This window comes from Macaca nemestrina, chromosome 10, assembly GCF_043159975.1.
Source record: "Macaca nemestrina isolate mMacNem1 chromosome 10, mMacNem.hap1, whole genome shotgun sequence".
Taxonomy (NCBI): domain Eukaryota; kingdom Metazoa; phylum Chordata; class Mammalia; order Primates; family Cercopithecidae; genus Macaca; species Macaca nemestrina.
The window spans coordinates 17639136-17652304 of record NC_092134.1 but is presented as its reverse complement, the minus strand read 5'-3'; the positions used below and the strand labels follow the sequence as shown (position 1 = coordinate 17652304).

General features: G+C 46.3%; 1 pseudogene; it reads right to left on the bottom strand.

The window, feature by feature from the left end:
* Positions 1 to 11079: 11079 nt before the first annotated feature.
* On the bottom strand, positions 11080 to 11507 carry LOC112428822 (ubiquitin-ribosomal protein eL40 fusion protein-like; annotated as a pseudogene).
* Positions 11508 to 13169: the final 1662 nt, after the last annotated feature.

Here is a 13169-nt window from a genome sequence, read left to right as displayed (position 1 = left end):
CTTTTTTAAGAGCATGAATGAAAGGCAGTTATTCAGATGACCAAAAACCCTTCACAAAAGGATTCTGTGCAAGTGTCTCTCAATAGCAAACTTCCTTCCTCTTGCCTTAGAAATTCATTCACTCATCCATTTAGCAAATGTTGATCAAGCCTCTAATGCATGTCTGGAACTCTTACAGGCACTTGTTCATAACTGTCAACAAGACAGATGAAATCCCTGCCCTCAAGGGGCTTATATCCTAATGGGGGAGACAGATAACATGGTAGGCTGAGAAGTAGTGCCCCGAAAAATATCCACTTTTGAATCCCTGGAACTTGTGAATGTTAAATATTTTTTACCATGTTTTACCCCACGTGATAAAATAGAAATAAAAATAAAAACATCTTTGCAAATGTGATGAAGTTATGGATCTTCAAATGGGAATGATCCTAAACACATTAATTGTAAGAGGGAGGCTGCTCAGGTACAGTGGCTCATGCCTATAATCCCAGCACTTTAGGAGGCCAAGTGGGGTGGATCACTTAAGCCTGGGAGTTAAGTAAAGTTAACTGAGGCCAGCCTGGGCAACATGGTGAAACTGTGTCTCTACAAAAAAATACAAAAATTAGCCAGGTGTGGTGGTACATACCTGTAGTCCCAGCTACTTTGGAGGCTGAGGCAGGAGGATTACTTGAGCCCAGGAGGTTGAGGCTGCACAGTGAGCCATGACCATGCTGCTGCACTCCAGCCTGAGAGACAGAGCAAGACCCTGTCTCAAAAAAAAAAAAAAAAGAAAAAAAAAGGAAAAGAAAAAGAGAGGCAGCGGGAGATTTGACACACATAGAGGAGGAAGTGCTGTGAAGATGGAGCAGAGAGACTACAAGCCACCACTGCCAAAATTGGAGTGATGCTAACACAAGCTGAGGACGCCAGGTATGATTATCAATCCCATTTTACAGATGAAGAAACTGAGTCTCAGAGAGGAAAAGGAACTTGCTTAAGGTCATACTTTTGGCAAGTGGCAAAGCTGAGATGTAAACCCAAGCAGCCTGTCTCTAAGCACCACACACAGGTAGTTTCTCAGTCTGTTTGTCCCTCACCAACTATAGCCTTCCTCCAGGAGTTGAAAGAGACACGGAACTAATTCTCTCCTGGAGCCTCCCGAGGGACTGCGGCCCTGCCGACACCTTGACTTCAGCCCAGTGCTACAGATTTCAAACTTCCTACGCCCAGAACTAGGAGAGAATACGTTCCTGCCGTTTTAAGCCACAACGTTTTTGGTAATTTGTTACAGCAGCCCTAAGGGTACAAACATAGAGCATTTTAAAAATCTGCTGCACGAACAGTACCGCGCCGCGTGCTGTGCAAATGGGACTGAATGCTCACGGAACTTTTCAGAGGCATCCCCTGCATCCAGTGGGGCGCTCCCGTAATGGAAAGTCCAACGACCAGGAAAGCCTTCACTTCCTGGCTCCACTTTCCTTCTGCTGAAACACAAAGATTCATCGTTGACTCGACGAGTTGGCTTCTGCTGCTCTTGGTGTGCCCCCTGGAAGCACAATCCCAAGGCCACCGTGGAGCCCCGATGGAGCCTTCTCCCTGCATCCTGTTTAAGCCCAGCGACTTCCCTCGCCAATTAGAGGCTTCCCCTTCAGCCGGTCCGGCTTTCCCCACACCTGCCGAGGGAAGCACGTGCCGGCCATTAGCCTCTCTCCGTGCCACCGCTGCGTGTCACTTCATTGTTCCCCAGTTGGCAACGGCTCTGCAGAAATGACCCCATTTGGAAATGTTTGTGGGAGTCTGAGCAAAAGATCTACACAGCCCTCTTCTGGGGAAACACGAGGGTTATCAGAACTACCTCTTCTCAAGCACCCATTTCATGCCAGAGCTGTATCTCCTTGCTGCTCAAGATGCGGCCAAGGCACCCCCACATCCGCATCCGCTGGGGGCTGAGGAACACACCTCTGGCTCCCTGCCCAGACCTGCCAACTCCGAAGCTGCATTTTTAGTGTATTTTGTTTGTTTGGTTTGACACAGGGTCTCAATCTGTCACCCGGGCTGGAGTGCAGTGGTGCAATTGTTATGCCCAGACTGTTTGTTCCCCAAAGAAGACCACCAGAGTCCAGAGTCAAAGCCAAGCGGCAAGGATCTTTACTACAAGTTCGAACTTGGTCCCTCCTTTACACAGTATACAAGAGGGCCCTGAACAATGCGAGCGTTTGCTTTTTATAGCCCGAAAGTTGTAGGGGAACAAAGAAATTCTTTTGGCTCCTGCGCTTTCAGTAACCTTGAACGGCTGTCCCCTTATCGGAGACTTTCCAGGTGGTGTTTATACTGGGCTCAGGGAGTTTGAGAGATATATGGTGGTGGGATGGGAGGATGGGATGTGTTTGTGCTAGGCTCAGGGAGTTTTGAGCCCGGGGCTGAGGAATGTGCCCAGCTCCTTTCACAATCATGGCTCACTGCAGCTTTGACCTCCCAGGCCCAAGCAATCTTCCCACGTCAGCATCCTTTGCAGCTAGGACCACTGGCACGTGCCAACATGCCTGGCTATTTGAAGATGTATTTGAATGAGATTTCTGGGTGACTCATGTGCTAGTAAGAGTAGGAGCTTTCCCAAACTACCACTAGGGATAAGGCCGGAGACTGGGAGTCCTGGTTTCCATTCTCAAAGTGACTGATAGTCTGGATTTGCTTGGCTGTATGGAGCTCAAAGCAATATTCCCAAGGCCCAGGATATCTCAGTTTTGCTCGTTTTCAGTGTCCTGGGAGTCTTTGGGAGTCCCCAGGATCCACTTCCCAATGTTCCAGTAACTTTCCTTATTTAGGGATCAAGTCAGGTTCACCCCTAATATGTGAGGTCTCAAGGTGCAGAGGCCATGAGAGTGCACCTTGCAGACCTCTAACTACAGGAGGTGAAGTTGACTGAGGACCCCAGCACTGAACTATGACATTCATCACTGTTTTGCTCAGGAGGGGCTGCATTTCCCATGGCTGCCCCCAGCCAGTGACTGACAAGGCAGGGACACTAAGCCAGGTTTGTTCCTGACACACATGGGACTTTATGGATGGTGGACTTTGGCTTAAGGATCTGCCTTCCTCCCCCATTGGCTTTGCTGAATCTCCTTAGGCTGCACTATGGTCTAGATCACTTCCACCCTGCCTTCCTTTCCTCTCTCCTTTACTCTGGGTCAGACCTGCATGGCTCACCCAACCTTCCCCAGCTGATTCCATCTTTATTTCCTCCCATAGGTATTTCTCTTAATTAAATGCTTGCACATTTAATCCTACCCTGGTATGGGATTCTTGGAGGACCCAGTTACACATAGGGCAGGAGGACAAACTAAGTCCCACAAGGTCCTAAGGTTTCTCTCCACCTCTCCAAGTCCAAGATGGGCAAGCTCTGCTCATAAGATGCCCCTAGCATGCATCTCACTAGACTCAGCCTTTATGTTCCTTGAAGGAAGCTGAGGCCAGGGGAACAGCTTTGAATTTATATTTTTCAGGCTTTGAATTTATATTTTTCAGAGTTTCCCGTAGGAACATGAAGTGTCAGGAAAGCAGCCCAGCTTCTTTCCACCGCAGTTTTCCATACCCCTAGGCCTCAAGTACACTCAAGGGGTATCCTGGTTTCTATATCCAAACTGCATCCCTATCCCACCACTCCCTTAACAACTGTCCCTCGGTCTAGCACCAGAGGCATCAGAATCTGCCGGGAGGACAGATGCAGGGAGGTCTATGCAAAGCCTGGAATAAGGCCTGGAACTATTAAAGTATGGAATTCAGGAACTCCACGTACCCAGAGCAAAGTCTTCCCTTAGGCCCCATGGACTTCCCATCCTGTGGGAAGGGGCATAGCCCAAAGAGGCCAGAGTGGAGTCCCCCAAGGCTAGGCCTAACAATTCATTGTATTCAACCTTTAGCCTTTAGCCTTTGTCCCCCACCTTTAGCCCATGAAGCTAGCAGGGGCCCCACCCCAGCTCCCAGGGCAGACATATCACCTAGATAGTAGCCACAGTGATTGTTTCTTGGATGGCCAGCTGACCTAATGAGCCTCACAAAACCGCTCGGTGAGACAGCTAGGAGAGAAGCACGTGTTCCACATGCTGACCTTGGGCTTGGGGAGATTGAGATTCCCGGAGCACTGCAGCCATCTTTCCCCCTTAGGAGATGGCTTGTAGCTCCCAGAGGCAGCTGTAGGGAGTCCAGGAATGAAGCCAATACAGCAGAAGGCAGAGTCAAGGGAGGGGAACAAAAAACCAGAAGCAATTGCAGCCAGTACCAGTCTGAACCCTCAACTTCCTTCAGTTATACAGGTTCATCCACCACTCAAAACAGAATAAATCCAAACACACATATATGGCCTCTACCTTGAACTCCAGTCTTATCAAGGATAAGAGTAAGTGGCTTCGTGCAAACTCTGTTCTCACCCCTAAAACACCCAAAAGCTCACCAAAGAAGAGACATATTTGCCAACTAAGCATATGAAAAGATGCTCACCATTATTAATCATTAGGGAATTCAAATTAAAACCATAATGAAATGAAATGAAATGAAATCCTTATCTACTAGAAAGGATAAAATTTTAAACCAAAAAAAGTAAATGAAAGAAACTCGCAATATGGAATACTGGCAATGATGTGAAACAACTAGAACTTTCAGACACTGAAAGTAAGAATGCCAAATGGTACAGCCCTTTGAAAACACAGTTTGGCAGTTTCTTTTGTAGCAAACGTACTCTTACTAGTTACCCAGTAATGCTATTCCAAGGAATTAACCCAAAAGAAATGAAACATACTTCTACAGGAAGACTTGTATGTGAATGTTCACAATAGCATCCTTCATAATCACCGAAAACTGAAAACAGCCCAAATGTCTCTCAACAGGTGAATAAATAGACCAAATATGGAACAACCATACTGATATGGTTTGGCTTCATGTCCCCACCCACATCTCATGTTCAAATGTAATCCCCAGTGTTGGAGGTGGAGCCTAATGGGAGATGATTGGATTGTGGGGGTGGATTTCCTCCTTGGTACTGTTATCAAGGTAGTGAGTAAGTTCTTGAGAGATCTGGTTGTTTAAAGGTGCATAGCACCTCCCCTCTTGCTCTCTTCCTCCTGTTTTGGCCATGTGAAGTGCTGGCTTCCTCTTTGCCTTCTGCCATGATTGTAAGTTTCCTGAGGCCTCCCAGGAAGCCAAGCAGATACCACCATGCTTCTTGTACAGCCTGTGGAACTGTGAACCAATTAAACCTCTTTTCTTTATGAATTACCCAGTCTTAGGTATTTCTTTATAGCAATGCAAGAACTGACTACCACAGTGGAATATTACTTGGCAATCAAAAGGAGCAAACTCCTGCACACACAACAAAATGGGTGAATCTCATAAGCACCATGCACAGTGAAAAAGGTCAAACGCAGGAGGCTACTCGCGGAATGAATCCCTTAAACGACATTCTGGACAAGTCAAAACTATAGGGACAGAAATCAGATCAGTGGCTGGCAGGGGTTGGGGTGAGGGCAGAAGAAAGAAGAAACCTCTCAGGGTGATGGAGGGCTTCTATAGCTTGGTTGTGGTGGTGGTTACATGCCCATAAATATTCGTGAGGAATAATTGAACTGTACATTGAAAAAGTACATATTGTATTTCACTGAATGTAAATTATACATCAATAAACCTGACTTCATATATATACTGATATGTTTGGATATTTGTCCCCTCCAAATCTCATGTTGAAATATAATCCCCAATGTTGGAAGTGGGGCCTGACGGGAGGTGTTTGGATCATGGGGGCGGATCCTTCATCAATGGCCCAATGACATCTCTTTGGTGATGAGTGAGTTCACACAAGATCTGGTTGTTTAAAAGTGTATGCACCTCCCTCTCTTTCTTGCTTCCATGCTCAATGTGTGACATGCTGGCTCCCTGTCACCTTCTACCATGATTGCAAGCTTCCTGAGACCTTCACCAGAAGCTGAGCAGATGCTGCCATCATGCTTCTCGTTCGGCCTACAGAACCGTGAGCCAGTTAAACCTCTTCTCCTTGTAAATTACCCAGCCTCAGGTATTTCTTCACAGAAATGGAAGGACAGTCTAACACATACACCAACTGAATACCAGTACTTATCATGTGTTTTAAATCCTTTACCTGAATTAGCTCTTCTAACCCGCCTAACAACCCTACAAGGTGTGAGCTATTATTATTACCATTTTACTGATGAGAAAACAAACAGAGAGAGGAGGAGTTACCTGCCAAACATCACCCAGCTAGCAAGTGGTGGGCTTGGGACTCAAACCCAAAAAGTATGATTTGGAGCCCATGCCCATCCCCACTGTACCACAGTTTGCAAATGGGGGCATGGAGGCCAAATCATTTGCTTACATTCACCAGCGAGGTCAGAGAAGGGAGAATGGGAGCAAATCGGATTTAGAAAAAAAAAAAAAAACCTTGTTCCAGCCCCAAACATGCTGATTTTCCCACAGTTGCTGCTCCAATTCTTCTGGCTAATTCTTCAATGCCAGCCAACTCCCTCTGGGCCCCTAACTCGAAAGCCCAGCAAGATTCTGCGAGAGAAAATGACTGCTTCCTAAAAGCACCGGGTGGATTTCCCTGACACATCTTGTCGGCACTCAGAATGCCCATGACAGCTTCTCCCGAAATATTTTCCAGGTGAGCTCTCTGACTGCCCCACAGCCAGCCTATTGCCTCTGATTACTCCTGTTCCCTCACAGCTGGAATGGCCTGTTGACAAGACCTCTCACTCCTTCCAGGCCCAGATCTGACCTTCCCCAGTTTCTTAGATCAAATGCAGAAGCAGGTGCTTAAGGAGAGTCACTGGATGGTGTTAAAAGCCGATTTCTCCCCCTCTTAACAACGCAAGTTGGAAGGTGGTGACCAGAGGGGAAACATTTAGAGGCAGTGTTCCTCCAGGTGCCGTTTCCTCGCAGTGGACTTGGAGCAAAGGCTGCTCCAACAGCAGGGGAAAAAAACCCACTGGGGCTGCCCGCTGGGGCTCTGGGCCTGACACAGGGGCACATTGGATGGATACTGCCAGGTCTGGAACTTTGTAAGGGGTTGCAAACATCTGTGCTGCAGTGTTCTTCCCAGCTCAATTAGAAAGATGGACCAGACTCCACACAAAGGCTCCCCTAGGAAGTAGTTGAAATGCAGTTTCCACAGACCCTTAAAAGTGGCAGAGTAAGAACATCTGCCAAAACAGGAAAAATGTTTAACAACTTGACAAGGAGTTTTTAAAAATCTTCCCCAGGGTTTGTCTACTGTAAATCTGTTAAAGCAGGGTTTTAGCCCAGGGATAGGAAGGAGTTGGGAATCTTGGTTCTAATTCCATTTTGAACTTGTCTGTTCTCAAACCTCTTTGTCATTCCTCCGTTCTACTTTCTTCTGACTATCAGAGCAAACTGGTTTCCTGTTGAGGGTTGCCTGTGATTGATTGGTTGTGACTGTTGTATGTTAAGAGGGATTCTGAGTCATGTATGGACTTAGTGAGAAAGACTGTTGTGATTGATTAGTGATGTCTGCCGGGACTGAGGCAATAGGGAATCATAAAAGGCAAGCCACCTAGTTCCCATCTCTATTATATACAAAAAGGAAATGATAATAGGAGGAAGACATCAGAAAAAAGTATCGAAAATAAATGCAATTTAGTTTACTAAAAACCACCAGTTACCTTTTAGAACCTGTTTCTGACAAACATAGCCCCAGCTACTGACTCCAGTGCCACCCCAGAGAGTCCACTAAACACTCAACACCTGCAAAGCATAAAGCATGTGGTCGTCTTCTGAGAAGAACACAGTTCCTTCTGCATAATGATGTCATTATTGCACTCTGTGATCCCACCACCCTGGCCACAGTCAATTGGTTAAAACAGTTGGAAACTATAGGCCACAGGCACCTGTTTGGGTAAATAAAGTTTTATTGAAACACAGCGGCCGGGCGCGGTGGCTCAAGCCTGTAATCCCAGCACTTTGGGAGGCCGAGACGGGCGGATCACGAGGTCAGGAGATCGAGACCAGCCTGGCTAACACGGTGAAACCCCGTCTCTACCAAAAAAAATACAAAAAACTAGCCGGGTGAGGTGGCGGGCACCTGTAGTCCCAGCTACTCGGGAGGCTGAGGCAGGAGAATGGCGTAGACCCAGGAGGCGGAGCTTGCAGTGAGCTGAGATCCGGCCACTGCACTCCAGCCTGGGCGACAGAGCGAGACTCCAACTCAAAAAAAAAAAAAAGAAACACAGCAACACTCATTGGTTTGTGTATTATCTATGGTTACTTTTGTGCTCCAATGATGGAACTGAGTCACTGTGACAGAAACTGCATGGCCTGCAAAGCCAAAAAGTTTTACTCTCTGGCCCTTTTCATTAAAGTTTGCTGACCCTAGGATTAAAGAGTTGCCATTCAATGTAAATGTAATTGAAATGAGGGGTTCATAATAAAAGTCAGCCATCTATAAGTTATCTTGAGGATAACCCCTGTCATGCTATATTGGCTGACGACAAATTATTTCAGTCATCAGATTCTTTGTCTTTCCTTCTCTCTCTGAGGGAGATACAGGTTGAATCGAGGTTACTAGAACTACTGCTGGATCCGGAATGGAAGTGAAACACTGGTCTTGTTTTCCATGAGGCTTGCTCTATAGCCTAGTCTTGGAAACATTGTGTTATTCCCTATGCTTTCACACTTCCCTGCATTTTTATAAAATAAACCCTCATGACCTAAGGGTAGGAGAGTTAGGGGATTTCACTTCTCATGCCACCTCTGGTAGTGCCTGTCTAGTACAGTGTCTGCAAACATGAAGCCTGGACAGGAAAGAGTACCACGATGGATTAGTGATGTCTGCCATGGGTCATGGAAGGAGAGGAGAGAGCAATGTGTGATGTGTATTTAGAGCTAGGGCTTAAGTTAATCTTCGGTGCCTTCTCTTTGCAACCTAAGAGTCTATGTTCTATGTCTACCTTATTAGCACCTTCTCTCATCTTCCTTGGAAGTTAGATTTAAAATACATCATTCTGTTTGTGAATATGCACCCTTGCGCCATTTTCTCCAGAGAGTTTCATATATAATCTTTATTTCCTCAGTCAAATAACAAGCATCTCCTCAAACATGCTATTTCTCTTATTTTAAAAGACTCCTGGCCAGGCATGGTGGCTCACACTTGTAATCACAGCACTTTGGGAGGCCAAAGCGGGAAGATCACATGAGATCAGGAGTTTGAGACCAGCATGGCCAACATGGCAAAAACCCATCACTACTAATAATACAAAAAATTAGCTGGGCCTGGTGGCACACATCCTGTAGTCCCAGCTACCTGGGAGCTGAGGCAGGAGAAACACTTGAGCCCTGGAGGCAGAGGTTGCAGTGAGCTGAGACTGCGCCACCGCACTCCAGCCTGGACAACCGAGCGAAATTCCATCTGGAAAAAAAAAAAAAAAAAAGACTGCAGCAGCAGGTGCCAAGCTGGGCACATAATACTCATTTCATGAATCCATGAAGCTTCTAATTTGGGGATTGAAGGTGCCAGCTCTCCTCTTAGAGCTCTGATTCTCCATTTATTCACATCAACTTTGAGGAAGACATTCCCTCTAGTTCATCTAAAAGTTTCCCTTAACAACTCAATTGCCTTTATTCTTGTGCAGGGCAATGGATATGCCATGCCCCACAAGTCCAGCTGGTTTGGCTGGGAGCCACCTGGCTGCAGAGTCACTGTCTGTCCGGGTGCAGTGACTATCCACAAGAAGTTGGACTTACCCTTTTTTTCCAAGTTCTCATCCTGACCCCTGCCTGCTTCCTTCTTGGCTTCTCTCCACCTCTAAGCTTACCTCACTCTCCAAGGCCTCCTCCCACCCACTCTGTGACCTTTCTCTCTTAAAATATGGCCTACAGAGAGTCTCTATATAACAAAAGCTCATTTGCTGGTGACAATCGTTCCAAGCCTTCCCAGGACTTTCCAGCCTCCAGATCTGAAGGTTATGTTAACTTAAACACCCACAGGTCTCTAACTCATGGCCCCTACCTGTGGAATTGCAGACCCTCAGAATCATTTCCTACTCACCTGCTGTCACCTTCCCTAGTTACTGCTTAGATTGGCCAGGGATAGCCCTCATTAATTAAGTTTATTCAAGATCTTCTTGGTACATGCTTTGTTTTTTTGAGACAGAGTCTTGCTCTATCACCCAGGCTGGAGTGCAGGGCCATGATCTCAGCTCACTGCAACCTCTGCTTACCAGGTTCAACCGATTCTCATACCTCAGTCCTGCAAGTAGCTGACACTACAGGCACCTGCCACCACACCTGGCTAATTTTTGTATTTTTAGTAGAGATGAGGTTTCACCATGTTGGCCATGCTGGTCTCAAACTCCTGACCTCAAGTGATCCACCCACCTCAGTCTCCCAAAGTGCTGGGATTACAGGTGTGAGCCATGGTGCATGCCTTTTGTCACCCAAGGCCCTAAAACAGAACTGCCTGGACCCCAGTCTTATACAAATCTCCATAACAAAAACTCCTTCTCATTTCTCCTCAACTCTCCTTCTACCCAGAAGAAATGCAGTCGGCTCTCAGGAAGGTGGTCTAGAGCGTGGTTAAGAGGACGACATTGCACTAGACAGGTGGATTTAAATTCAGATTTCCACTCTTTCCTGGCCACTCAGATGTTAACTAAACTCCCTATGCCTCAGTTTCCACATGTGTAAAGTGGAATATTAATACAGCAATCATTAACTTATAGAATTGTGTGGGCGTATTCATTTTCTAGGGTTATTGCAAGAAACGGCCACACACTGGATAGTTTGAAATAACAGAAATCCATTCGCTCATTGTTCTGGATGCCAGAAGTGGGAAATTGAAGTGTCCAAAGGGCTAGTTTCTTCTGAAGGCTGGGAGGGAGGATCTGCTCCCTGCTCCTCTCTTACCTTCTGGTGGCTGACAGTAGTGACAGTAGTCCTTGGAACTCCTCGGTTTATAGACACATTACCCCAAACTCTGCCTCCATTTTCTTGTTTTTTTTTTCCCCTGTTCCAGTCAGTGAAAGGGACACTTTATTGAGCCCCAGGGCCATGGGGCCCTTCGCGGAAGGAAGAGCCTTATTTGACCTTCTTCTTCTTCTTCTTCTTGGGGCACAAGTTGTTGGCGTGGCCACACTTCTTGCAGCACTTGACAGCACAGGGGTGAGCAGGGCACTGGCGCAGATCCCTGAGAGTAATATCTAGTTGCAGTTGTATTTCTGGGCAAGCCAGTGGAGGGAAGGCTCGATAATGCCACCTCACAGGCGCAGCACCAGGTGCAGGGTGGACTCTTTCTGGATGTTCTAGTCTGAGAGACTGCGGCCATCCTCCGGCTGTTTGCCCGCAAATATCAGACACTGCTGGTCAGGCAGGATGCCCTACTTGTCTTGGATTTCGGCTTTGACATTCTCAGTGGTGTCCCTGGGCTCCACCTCAAGGGTGATGGTCTTGCCCATGAGGGTGTTCACAAAGATCTGCATCTCTGAGTCTGCAGCTCGGCCACCTCACTGAAGAGAAAGAGCACCTCCGTTTTCATATCACCTTCCTCCACGTGTATCTCTCCTCTGTGTGCCTCTTACTAGGACTCTTGTCCCTCAGGGCCTACCCTGATCATCTAGTCTGTTCTCACCTTGAGACTCTTTAACTATATTTACAAGACCTTTCTTTCTTAAAAAATTAAATTTATTTTTAATTTCCATAGGTTATTGGGAACAGGTTGTGTTTGGTTACATGAGTAGGTTCTTTAGTGGTGATTTGTGAGATTTTGGTGCATGCATCACCTGAGCAAAAAAACTAAACCCAATTTGTAGCCTTTTATCCCTCACCCCCTTCCCACCCTTTCCCCTGAATCCCCAAAGTCCGTTGTGTCATTCTTATGCCTTTGCATCCTCATAGCTTAGCTCCCACCTATCAGTGAGAACATATGATTAGGTTACTCCAGGTTACTAAGAATGCCATTAACTCATTCCTTTCTATGGTAGTATTCTATCATATACACACACACACACACACACATATATATATATCAGTTTCTTTATCCACTCATTGATTGATGAGCATTTGGGCTGGTTCCACATTTTTACAATTGTGAATTGTGCTGCTATAAACACATGTGCGCAAGTATCTTTTTCATATAATGACTTCTTTTCCTCTGGGTAGATACCCAGTAGTGGGATTGCTGGATCAAATGGTAGTTCTACTTTTAGTTCTTTAAGGAATCGCCACACTGTTTTCCATAGGTCTCGCACTAGTTTACATTCCCACCAGCAGTGTAGAAGTGTTCCCTTTTCACTACATCCACAGCAACAGCTATTAATTTTGATTTTTTGTGTATCTGCAAGACCTTTCTTACAAATAATGTCACATTCACAGATTGTAGATATTAGGATGTAGATATATCATTTTGGGGAGCACAGTTCAACCCATGATAGTAGGATTATAAGAGATGGTGCATATACTATGCTTAGCACCATGCCTGGCACATAGCAAATAGTTTTGTTCTTATCATTCTTTAAAGGGCCAGAGCTAGGCTCTAGATTTAAAAACAAGTATCTCTGATCCTCTCCATTTCCCATCTCTCTGTCTCTCCCTGCTTAGTCTGAAATCCACCGGAAGTTGAGCCTGAAACAAGGATTTGGATACAGGTAGTTTTACTGGTGGTGGGGGTAACATGTGGGGGAGGGTCGGAGTAGGGAGGTCAAGGTGACCTCAGGACTCAGGTGCAAGGGAATGAACAGAGTGAGCCAAGGAAGAAGGAAAAGCCAATAGGAGGTTCCTTTTTTTTTTCTTTTCTTTTCTTTTTTTTTTTTTTTCTGACAGAGTCTCGCCCTGTCACCAAGCTGGAGTGCAGTGGCACAATCTCAGCTCACCGGCACCTCTGCCTCCCAGGTTCAAGCGATTCTCCTATCTCAGCCTCCCAAGTAGCTAGGACAATAGGCATGCTCCACCACACCCAGATAATTTTTGTATTTTTAGTAGAGACAGGGTTTCACCATGTTGGCCAGGATGGTCTCCATCTCTTGACCTCATCATCCACCCGCCTCAGCCTCCCAAAGTGCTGGGATTACAGGTGTGAGCAACCATGCCTGGCTGAGGCTACTTCGTATATGAAGCAGCTGTGTAGACAATGGGATATAAATACCACCGGAAGCTGTGAGAAGTGTACAGAA